Source organism: Meles meles, chromosome 4 (genome assembly GCF_922984935.1).
Source record: "Meles meles chromosome 4, mMelMel3.1 paternal haplotype, whole genome shotgun sequence".
Lineage (NCBI taxonomy): Eukaryota > Metazoa > Chordata > Mammalia > Carnivora > Mustelidae > Meles > Meles meles.
The window spans coordinates 99634772-99646767 of record NC_060069.1 but is presented as its reverse complement, the minus strand read 5'-3'; positions in this window follow the sequence as shown (position 1 = coordinate 99646767).

Here is an 11996-nt window from a genome sequence, read left to right as displayed (position 1 = left end):
TTTAATTTCTATTTTCTAATACTCGTGATAAAAGCTCAGGAAATTGTTTTGAACTCTTTCCCATTTTGGCCTCTCTGACATTATATAACCTTGTTCCCCACCCCCACCCCCAATCCTTTGACCACTTCTCCCTCCGTTTTTGTTTTTGTTTTTGTTTTTTTGAATAATCCTTTTCTGATTTCTTTTCTCTTTTTTTCCTCCAATGATTGTCTCCATGCTCTGTTTTTCTCTCTATATTCTGTCTCGGACAACTCATCCAACTATTACATTTTCTAATCATCCTTCTGTAGAAGATGGACAATAATATTTATTTATCCATATATCCCTGACTCTTTCTCAAGCTTTGCACTCATATTTCCAATGCCCCATTGAACATGATCAATGGGATATGCTGTCATCCACTAAAATTTAATGTGTCTAAACAAAATGTATTCCAGTGAATTCTTTCTTCCTTCTCTGTATGTTACTATATTACCAATCTTCCTCTGTCATCAAGGATTGAAACCTTGAAGCTATCTTATTCTTTTTCATTTCCTTTAACTTCTCTCCCTTAAACCCCAGATCCATCAGTAATCAAGGCATGCTAATAATTCATTCAGAATTGCTTCTCACATCTGGCACTTGCATCACATTCATACCGTTACCAGAGTGCATGTCCTAATTACTTTACATCTGGATTCAGATTAAGATATAGGGATCATTTAGTAAGCAACTGATAGGTGCCAGATACTGCTAGCTGCTTTCACAAGCACTGAATGTTTCTCTAAATTCTCTCTCCCACAGACTATAATCAACTCAACTTTTAGATTAATATTCATAAAATGTTAATTTAGTTATCTCTTCTTTCCCCTAGCAAAACCCTGCAGTGGCTCAGTCAAGGGCAAAAGAACTAGGTTTCTTCACTTCTTTTCAACATTACTCTCTGTACTCCATTGGATCTACATCTTTGATCATTGTTTTATATACTGTGTTATATTGAAAAAATGGCCATAGACTTTCCCCATTCTCACCTGAATGCCACTTTGCAAAGTGAAATGGTAGTTCTTTCAGACGAAATGTGTCATTTATTTCTCCAGTTTGTCTTGTGACTAGCTTTGGCCAATGCGACAATAGCATAATTGACTTGAGCAGAGACTTGAAAAGTGGTTTTGCGTTAGGGCTTGCCCCCTCTTCTTGCCCTGGGAATCTTGAGCTCACAATTATTAATAAGCCTAAGCTAGCATGATGGAGGAATACTTTGGCTAACAGTATAAAATCAATGGACATGGAAATGAGGTCATCCTGAATTACCAGCCATCAGCCAACCCACCGGCTGCCCACATATGCATGAAAAACCCTGTAGACATTGCTGCTATGAACAATGGAATGCATGTAGCCCTTCTTTTCACTATATCTGTATCTTTGGAGTAAATACCCAGCAATACAATTGCTGTATCAAAGGGTAGCTCTATTTTTAACTTTTGGAGGAACCCACCCACAATAACCAAACTGTGGAAGGAAACAAGACGCCCTTCAGTAAATGACTGGGTAAAGAAGATGTGGTCCAGCCATCAGCCAACCCACCGGCTGCCCACATATGCATGAAAAACCCTGTAGACATTGCTGCTATGAACAATGGAATGCATGTAGCCCTTCTTTTCACTATATCTGTATCTTTGGAGTAAATACCCAGCAATACAATTGCTGTATCAAAGGGTAGCTCTATTTTTAACTTTTGGAGGAACCCACCCACAATAACCAAACTGTGGAAGGAAACAAGACGCCCTTCAGTAAATGACTGGGTAAAGAAGATGTGGTCCATATATACAATGGAATATTACTCAGCCATCAGGAAGGATGAATACCCACCATTTGCATTGACATGGATGGAACTGGTGGCAAATATACTAAGTGAAATAAGTCAAGCAGAGAAAGATAATTATCATATGGTTTTACTTAAATGAGGAACATAAGGAATAGCATGGAGGACATTAGGAAGAGGAAGGGAAAGATGAAGGGGAAGAATCAAGAGGGGGAGACAAACCATGAAAGACTATGGACTGTGGACTATGGAAACAAACTGAGGGTTTCAGAGGAGAGGAGAGCAGGGGGATGAGATAACTCAGTGGTGGGTATTAAGGAGGGCATGTATTGCATGGAGTACTGGGTGTTATATGCAAGCAATGAATCATGGAACACTATATCAAAAACTAATGATGTACTGTATGGTGACTAACATAATATAGTAAAATAAAAGAGAAAGAAAGAAAAACCTTTAGAAATCAGCAAAACCAGCCTAGACTAGAACAATCACCTGCCATTCACAAAATCATGAACTAAATACATTAGTTGTTTTAAACCACTAAGGTTTTTCATGGACTACTACATCAAAAACTAATGAAGTATTGTATGGTGACTAGCATAACACAATAAAAAAAAAAAGAGAGAGAGAAAAATTAAAAAAAATAAACCACTAAGTTTTGGTGAGCTTGTTATGAATCACAATCTAATCAATATCTTGGTTTAGTTGCCTTCTTTTTGATGTCTTCTTAAATACTCTGGTCCATGATGCTCTCTCTCTTTCTCTTTTCTGGGGTTGTTTTCTGTTTATTTGTTTGTTTGTTTTTTCTCTTCTGAGTTCTTGATGATATTCTGATTGAACCAATAGTTCCAGGAGATCCTGTTATTTTCTTCTGCAATGTTACCAATGTCTTTTTCATGGGAAAAACTGGTCTATACTACTTATCAGACACTTATTCATATCTTATCTTATTATTAACATCTTTTAAGTCTATTTTCTCCAAGTAGGTATTACATCTGGCCTATCTACCTAGAATTTTGGTGTCTGTTTAGGATTTATTAGCATCCCATGGCCAAAGTAGGCTTTCTTTTCATTTGCTTTTCTTTTCTTTTTTAAGATTTCATTTCTTAAGTAATGTCTACTCCCACTGTGGGACTTGAACTCAGAACCCCAAGGTCAAGAGTTGGATGCTATATCTACTGAGCCAGCCAGACACCACCAAAGTAGGCTTTCAATAAACAATTATTGACCAATGAAAGTACTTCCCACAATTTTTTTTAAAGAAGTATTAAACCATATTACTATAAAAGTTTATTGATAATTTATACAACATTCATCCAGAACATTTGAGCAAAGTTCTCTTCTCTGCCCTCCTCCCATGCTCATTTTGGAAATCTGATTAAAGAACTCCCTGCCCAGAGAGATACCATGAGCAAAACCATGGAAAGAGTAAGATCCCAGCTTGCCCTTGATATGTTTTTTCAAATCCTTCATAATAAGCAATAAGATGAAAGTGGTTTATCTTATTTATCTTTCAGCTTTGTGTCAAATGTACATTTTGACATGCATAGGATACACAATGAAGCTGAGATTTTTGTTCTGCAGGACCATTAAGTTAGAAATTTCTGGCTTTTATTTTCTGGAGTGCCTACAGCATTTTTTTACTTCATTGCTGCATTAAAGTAATTTTTACATTTAATGTGGAATAAAGGTAAAGCTGTCTCACAATGCCTAACCACAGGTATGTGGGCGAACAGTTGTCTACAGATTATAGCTTGGAAACAGATTCAAAGGAAAGCTAAGAAAGGCAAAACAACTCAATTTGGAATGTGAATCAGCCTTGGAAAGGCATGCTTCAGTGAGGATGGTGTGTTTTCTTTCCTGCTTCAGAGATGGTACCCCAATACAAATTCTATTTCCAATACATGAGGGGTATTGCCTTACAACCTGAAAAGATTTTAAGGCTCTTGAGCACAAAAATTAAAAAAAAAAACCCACAGTATATGCAATTTTCATCAGTTTCCTGTTAAAGATAAAATCTTAGATATAATTATCATGTTTAGGTCCATCTATATCAACTTTCATATTTTAGTTCTGATCCATGAGAGTATGGAAATGGGGAACTTTAATTACAGCATCTTAAATTATAATAATTGTAATCTTCTTGCAATTATTCATGATGGTTATATGTTTGGTTCATTTTTCCCTTTTATGTCAATGAGCTTTGTCCATACATCCTCAGTGGAAAGGGTATGACAATGTATTCTTCTTTGTTCTTGAATTTCAGATGAATTTCAGGCAATGTATAACAATCCTACAAATTTTCCTTGACTTCAAAATCTACACTACTCACTGAGGAGCAGTTAGAAATAAATTCTTAGTTAAGTAGGCTTGGTAATGGAAAGGAAGGAATAAGCATGAAGGAAGTCGAGGTTGAAATAAATAAAAGGAGTTAGGTTCTTCCCCTTTTCTAAATCTTCAAGGCGAAAGGCACTGTTTTGCTCACTCGATCCCCTATTCCATTCTTTTATTGATCAAATACTGCTATGCTCAAAATTAGAAGCAACAGATATTGCTTCAATAAGTGAATAGGTTAAAAACAGACAAACAAAATTATGCTATGGTCACACAGGGGAATATTATTTAGCAATAAAAAGGAATGTATGATAAAGTCACAAAAAGAAATGGATGAATGTTAAATGCATAATGCTAAGTTAAAGAAGCTTAAATGAAAAGTTACATAATGTATAATTCCAGTTATGTAACATTCTGGAAAAGGCAACACTATAGAAACAGTAAAAAGAACAGTAATTCCCAGGGATTCCAGGTTGGGACAGGGAAGAGAATATGTAAAGCATGTTTTTTGTTTATTTATTTTGTTTTTTTTTAGGATGATGAAACTATTCTGCATGAAACTGTAATAATGGATACATGGCACTATGAATTTACTAAAAGTCACAAAACTTTGTAGCACAAACAGTGAACTTTAATGTATGTAAATTCTTAAAAAATCATTTATAAGGTTGAGGATCCCAGATGGAATAAAGAATGTAAAAAAAATAATCTAACTATATTAAAAATGTATGAAACAACCACACATGAAGAGGGTTGGGGAAAAGGTGATGACCTTACTTTGGAAGTTGATAAAGTTGCTTCCTGTGGGGCTACAGGTTAACAATTCTCAAACCACTATATACGTATAATGGAACTGAAATTAGAAAATGGATGATAGATTGTAGAAGCCAGCTTTCTTACTGTTGGGAGTGGTGAAGAGGGGTCTCCAGATAAGCTAGGGTCAAAAGCTAGGATGATCCATATAGTAATGGATTAAGTTGGAAGCATATAGAAATACATATAAGTATGTGTACATACACATATGGGTTAGTAGATACACATATATTTCCTTGTTCTGTCAGTTGAGAGGGTTATAAACAACACATCCCAATAGGCACATCTAACATCTAAATCTGATTTTTAATATCACTCTCCAAAAAAAGGAACCAGGGATCCTTGGATAAATGCCTAATCCTAGGACTGGGGCAGGGAATATATAACATAAGCATCTTGTAGTGCCTGAAAATAAGAAGGTGCTAAATACTTATAAATATGAACACACACACATACACAATGCAAACTGGTGAGATTATGTCAAAGGCACACAGTAGCAAACTGAAAAATCTACCAGTGGCCAAAGCTGGAACAATTTGAGCAACATCATAAACAAAATCGAGTTGGGTTATAACCAGATATATAAAAGAAATGTCCAATAATCTATGCTGATATAAATAAATAATTCAATAAATAAATAAATAAGGGAGACAAGATTTTGATGGTTAATTTTCTATGTTAACTTGGCCAAGCCATAGTGCCCAGTTATTCAATTAAACACTAATCTAGGTGCTCTATGCAGATATTTTATCGATATAGTTAACATCTATAATCAGTTGACTTTAAGCAAAAAGGATTATTATTGATAATATGATCCAATGACAAGAATGGATTGGATGATAATAATCCCATCAGTTAAAGTACCTTGAGAGCAAAATTAGCATTTCTTGGAAGAAGAAGTTGTTCCATCTCTGGATTCTCTGGACTGGAGCATCAGCTCTAGAATTTCTACTGTGTTAACCTACTCTACACAGATTTCAGATTTGCCAGTCTCCAGAAGCATGTAAGTCATATCTATCCTCTATCTATCTATCATCTATCTATCTATCTATCTATCTATCCATCATCCATCTATCTATCTATCCATTATCTATCTATCTATCTATCTCCTACTTGTTCTACTTCTCTGGGAGAGCCCTGAAATCTCCCATGTAGAACAATTCTAAATAATATTTAGATATTCTACCCTTAGAAAGTGGAGAATAACTCCCCACTTTTTAAGTGTGGACTGTACATTGTGACTTCCTTCAAAAATAGTGAAGTACGGAGTGCTATTGATATTCAAGGAGGGAGAGATCTACTGGGCTTCATGGCAAAGGTAACTTGTGAGTTGGATATTAAGAGGCAAGTGGGATTTTGATAGGTGAGGAGAGAGGAAAGTAATTTCATGAGGAGCAAATAGATGAACTGAAGCCCCAAGGGATAGGGTCTGGCAATTAAAGTTGGTTCAGTTTGGAAAAGGATAGTGTATATCTGTGAGAGTATGAAGACAAAACCAATGAAAGAAAGTATATTTCCTTTCATTGTCTTTCCTCCCTAGAATTCAAACGGAGCCTCAGCAAAGCTTCAAAACATGGTGATCCCTTAATCCCCCAGTAAACATAGCCAGGTCCTTTATGAAAGACCTGGTAGAAATGCTAAGGATATATACACAAAAAGCTTACACACATTGAACTCTTACCGATTAGGAGAAAAGTGAAAGTGGCCATTTATTGAACTTTATTATTGTCAGGCTTATACCAGGTCCTTTTAACTTCACCCAGCCAGTACCTACTCTAAACCAGGCAATATTTTAGGCATTGAAAACTCAATGTCATGGTCTCTTTTCTTTCTCATTGTATTATGATTATTTGTATGTTTATCTTCATTGCTTAATTATGAATTCTTAGTATGCAAAAGATCACTGAGAAAGATAGCGCCTTCTCTGAAACTTAAAATACCACCTCCTTCTATTGTTTAGATGTGACTAATTAGATTGAAAAGTATTATTTTATGGAGAAATAACATTATTTTTCTTTTTTGCTCTAAAACAAAATCTTTTAGTCTTGGACGAATGATACTACACACAAAGTACTCCTGTGGACTGTTTGTTTGGTCTAAGAATGTAGAAAAAAGTTGGATTAGATGATTCTGGAAGAGAAATAGAGTATTTGTTAACTTCACATTTCATCCGCTTTAAAATTATAGAGAACCTGCATAATTTTTCATTATCTGAAAAAAATATTATAGTCAGGCACTGTTTTATGCTGCTGCCCACTGATGGAAAGGTAGTTGGTTTGCCCACAGTGAGAATGCAATCCAGTGGAGAAACAGACACATGAATAAAATACATGGAAATCAATCAACTTTTCTATTGAGCATCTACTGTGTACAAGCACTAGTCAAGGCAGTAGGAATATACTGGTGGACAAAATCAACCCAATCTTTCCTTACGTTGGGTATATATTCTAGAGGGGAAGAGATATACATAAAGTAAGTAAATACGTCTTACCAAATATAATTCTATATCTACACCAGGGTTTTACAGCTTTGAAACTATCGGCATCCTGAGCTGAGTAATTCTTTGTATATTATAAGATATTCAGCAGCAGCCCTGGTCTCTACCTCCACTAGATGCCAGTAGTACTCACCTCTCCTCATTTCTGCAGCTGTACAATTAAATATGGCTTCAACATTGCCTAACACTCCTGGGAGGAATATTGCCCTAGATTGGGAGGCACAGCTTCTAACTTAGTCTGAGGTCATTGCCAATGTTATTTTCATTTTACAAAGACAGTTCCTAATTTATCTCAGGGTCCTACAGCTAGGAAGAAGTAGAACAATAATTCTAACAAAGGCTTGATTCTAACTCAGGCCATCCAAATATGTGCTGCATTTACTACTCTTCAGCAGAGCCAGACTTTCTTAGTGAGCAAAACCAAGGGGGTAGAGAAGTTAATGGGAATTTTTATAAGTGTGGTCTCAAAAATTCGTTGACAAGAACTATAAAGGAATATAAAGGAAGGTTATTTTTTCCTCATATGTTTTTATTTTTTCTATTTCTTCTAGGGTTTGGTAAATTATAAGACTTAATTATAATTATATGGGAGAGGGAAGAAAAGCATCTGGAATCATCCCAGTTTTTGTTTGACTTAAACGTCATCCAGCCAACCAAAAAAATTATAGAGCAAAGGTGGGGTTAGTTGTTAAGTCTAACTTTCTTTTTCTTTTTCTTTTTTTTTTTTTAAGTCTAACTTTAATCATAGGGATCTTAAGGTACTGGAATGCATGCCACATGAAAATATGCAAGGAAGATATAGGAATAACCACTAAGTGCAGGAATGGTGTTCATTGTCATTAGCCAAAAGAGAAATGCAAATTAAAACAACAAAGGCTTAAGGAAGATGTGGTCCATATACACAATGGAGTATTATGCCTCCATCAGAAAGGATGAATACCCAACTTTTGTAGCAACATGGACGGGACTGGAAGAGATTATGCTGAGTGAAATAAGTCAAGCAGAGAGAGTCAAGTATCATATGGTCTCACTTATTTGTGGAGCATAACAAAGAACATGGAGAACATGGGGAGATGGAGAGGAGAAGGGAGTTGAGGGAAATTGGAAGGGGAGATGAACCATGAGAGACTATGGACTCTGAAAAACAACCTGAGGGTTTTGAAGGGGCGGGGGGTGGGAGGTTGGGGAACCAGGTGGTGGGTAATAGGGAGGGCACGTATTGCATGGAGAACCGGGTGTGGTGCAAAAACAATGAATACTGTTATGCTGAAAAGATATTAAATAAAAGTGAAAAACAAAACAAAACGAAAAACAACAAAGGCTATTCCATGCCCACGTACATGAATAAAACAAACAAACAAAATACTAGCAATAGCAGTGGAGAACAACCACAGCTCTTATACAATACTAGTGGGAGTATAAAATGATAAACAGTTTGGAGGACTGTTTGGAAGTTTATTATGAAGTTGAACATAGATCTACCCTATGGTCCAGCTAGGTATATACTCCTAATAAATAAAAATATACATCCTCAAAAAGACATCATAGCAACCTTACTCATAATAAGCACAAACTAGAAACAGCCTAAATTACATCAACAGGAAAAGGGATACATAAAAAAAATATGAACAAATAAACATTGGAATGCTATACAGCAATAAAAAGAAATGGACTATTAATTTATATAACAAGGATGACTCTCATAGACATTATGTTGAGCAAGAGATTCCAGACACAAAAGAGTACATACTATATGGTCTATATGGTTCCATTTATGTAAGTTCAAGAACAGAAAATGGGTAGAACTGAATGGAAAGGGCATGAGGGAACTTTCAGGTGTGATATGAATGTTCTCTATTTTATTAAGGGCAATGGTTACGTGGATATATACAAATATATAATTGTCAAGACTCCTAGTGCTGAAAATTTAAGACTAGAGCACTTTACTGTGGAAAATTTGTTTCATTAAGTTAAAAGAAAGAAAATAATAATAATTCAAAAAACAACAAAGGAGATCATATAGTCCCATGAGAAAGTCAGCATTTATATAAAAGCCTTAGCGGTCTGAACATAATCTTCCTTCCCTCAGACCCACCCTTGTTACTTTCAGACCTCATCTCTTACCACACTCCCTTCCTTCACTCTGTTTCAGACACTTTGGCCTCCTTACTCTCCTTGAACATACCAACCAGACTCGCTCCCATACCTGCTGTTCTCTTCTTGTAGAAAACCCTTCTCCAGAGCTTCACAGTTTCTTCCACTGCTTCCTTTAGTGTCTACCCAAATGTCCTCTTATCATAAAACCTTTCCTGCCAACCCTAGTAAAAATAACTTCACACGCATACACTACACACACATACATCTATATACCACCACCACCATTGGAATCCCCATGCCTCTTAATTGCTCTATTTTTCTTTGCAGCAGTTAACACCATCCTACTTATAAAATTTACCCATTTAGTTTTTACCAATTATCTCCCCTAAGCAGAGTAAGTGCTTATTAGTGAAGAGCAGGGGCTTTCTACTTATACTTCTTCATTCCCAATATCTAGAGCAGTGCTGTATGTAATAAACTTTTGAAATATATTTGTTCAGTAAATACTACTTCAACATAATTTAAACCCTAAATAAGTCATGAAATCTGAAAAAAATAGAACGCATGGCCAAGGAACAGTATGGATAAATGAAAATATAAGTTCATAAGTGTGGAATTAATAATGGGACATCTAGAGATTTGCAAAAGTTTGAGTCAGGTAATAGTCAAAGTCTACAAGTTTGAATAAGCTAAACTCATGCATAGTTGCAAGTATTCTAGTTAGAGACACACATTGCTTCATCATAGCTGGGCATGTGATGGTATTCAGTGTTGTAAGAGACCTGTTAATTGTGTTCTAATGAATTAGGAAGTTGTGAAGCATGTGGAGCTACCGGAAAAAGGTGTTTTTTTTTTTTTTAATTCATCCGAGTTGTATTTATGTTCATAAAAGAACAACATAATAATGCTAATTTTAGTGAAATAAAACATTTTGGATCTTAATAGAAAGTACACTGAAGTCTATTTGGAGCTTTCTTTTATAAATAATTATGTATTATTTTAATTCTCTAAATTAAATTCTGACTGTTGGAGTGTAGCTAATCCATCTTTTTTCGTTGAGAACTTAGCAAGAAGTGTGCTATTGTAACCTTAGTTCTACTTCATAATGAGCAAAATAAATGGGCAAAACAAAAATACAGATGAAAATAAAGGAAAGGGCTCTTAGGAAGATGATAGATATCAAAGATAAAGACAGGAAACTGGGATTTGAGAAAGAAGGTAGAGGGTATTATGAAAACATTTTACAGAAATGCTGTGAGAGCATCTAGACAAAAGCAATTATTTCATACTCTTCTAGTTTATACAACAACCAAAAATAAATGCTAGTCTAGAAGTTGTAAGGATTGAATTAGAAGCTCTGTAAATATAGTAGGAGGCAAGAAGTAGTCATTGAAACATACAATTTTGAACAGATTAAAATTAGAAGGAAGCTCACCGAAAAGAGGGCTGGACAGATTGACTTGCCAAGAATTACGCTAATATAAGTTCTATCTGTGGCTGTCCTTAATTCTAAAGTAAAAAAACACATAGAAAAAAGGTCTATATCTACTAGCTTCTAAGTCAGAATTGCTACTGGAAATTATTGTGCACTACAGGAACTGAATGTATGGGCCTTATTGCTATCCATCACATATTTCATCATGCAATCTAGGTCAGAATGTAGTGATCTTCACCTCTAAGTCTGAAGAAATTCATAAAGTCATTATCATGTGCCATATGCTAGTTATTAGATATCCTCTAATTTCAAGAAAAATTATTATGATACCTCACAAACACTTAGGTATATTTTAAATACACACAGACACACGCAGAGGACACTGAAGGTGTAGAAAATCCACATATATAAAAACAAGAAGGAAAACTAACATTTACTGAGTGTTTTCTGTGTGCCCAGCACTGACCTGAGCTGTACTCGCATTATTTCATTTGATAAACCTAACTCTATCTCTGGGATCCTGGCCACAAAACTCCTTATACATACGGTCCTATTTCCTTAAGTGGATATATATGTGTGTGTGTCTGTGTGTGTGTGTGTGTGTGTGTGTGTGTGTGTGTATATACATACATATATATTATACTATATATCAAATATATAATATATATTAAGTTTTTAAAAAAATTTATTTGACAGAGAGAGCATGAGAGCACGAGTGAGTACACAAGCAGGGGGAGCTGTAGAGGGAGAGGAAGAAGCAGGCCCCCCACTGAGCAGGGAGCCCAACTAGGGCTTGATCCCAGGACCCCAGGATCATGACCTGAGCCCAAGGAAGACACTTAACTGAGTGAGATACCCAGGAACACCAGCTTTTTATATTTTAATAATGAATCTTTAGCTAGAGTCATAGATTTGATTTCTAATGCCAAATTATTTTCATTGTGAACTGTGTTGAAAATCTCGAGCACATACATTATAAGCACCTCAAAAATGCACTTGGTGGCATCCTCTCATGTGAC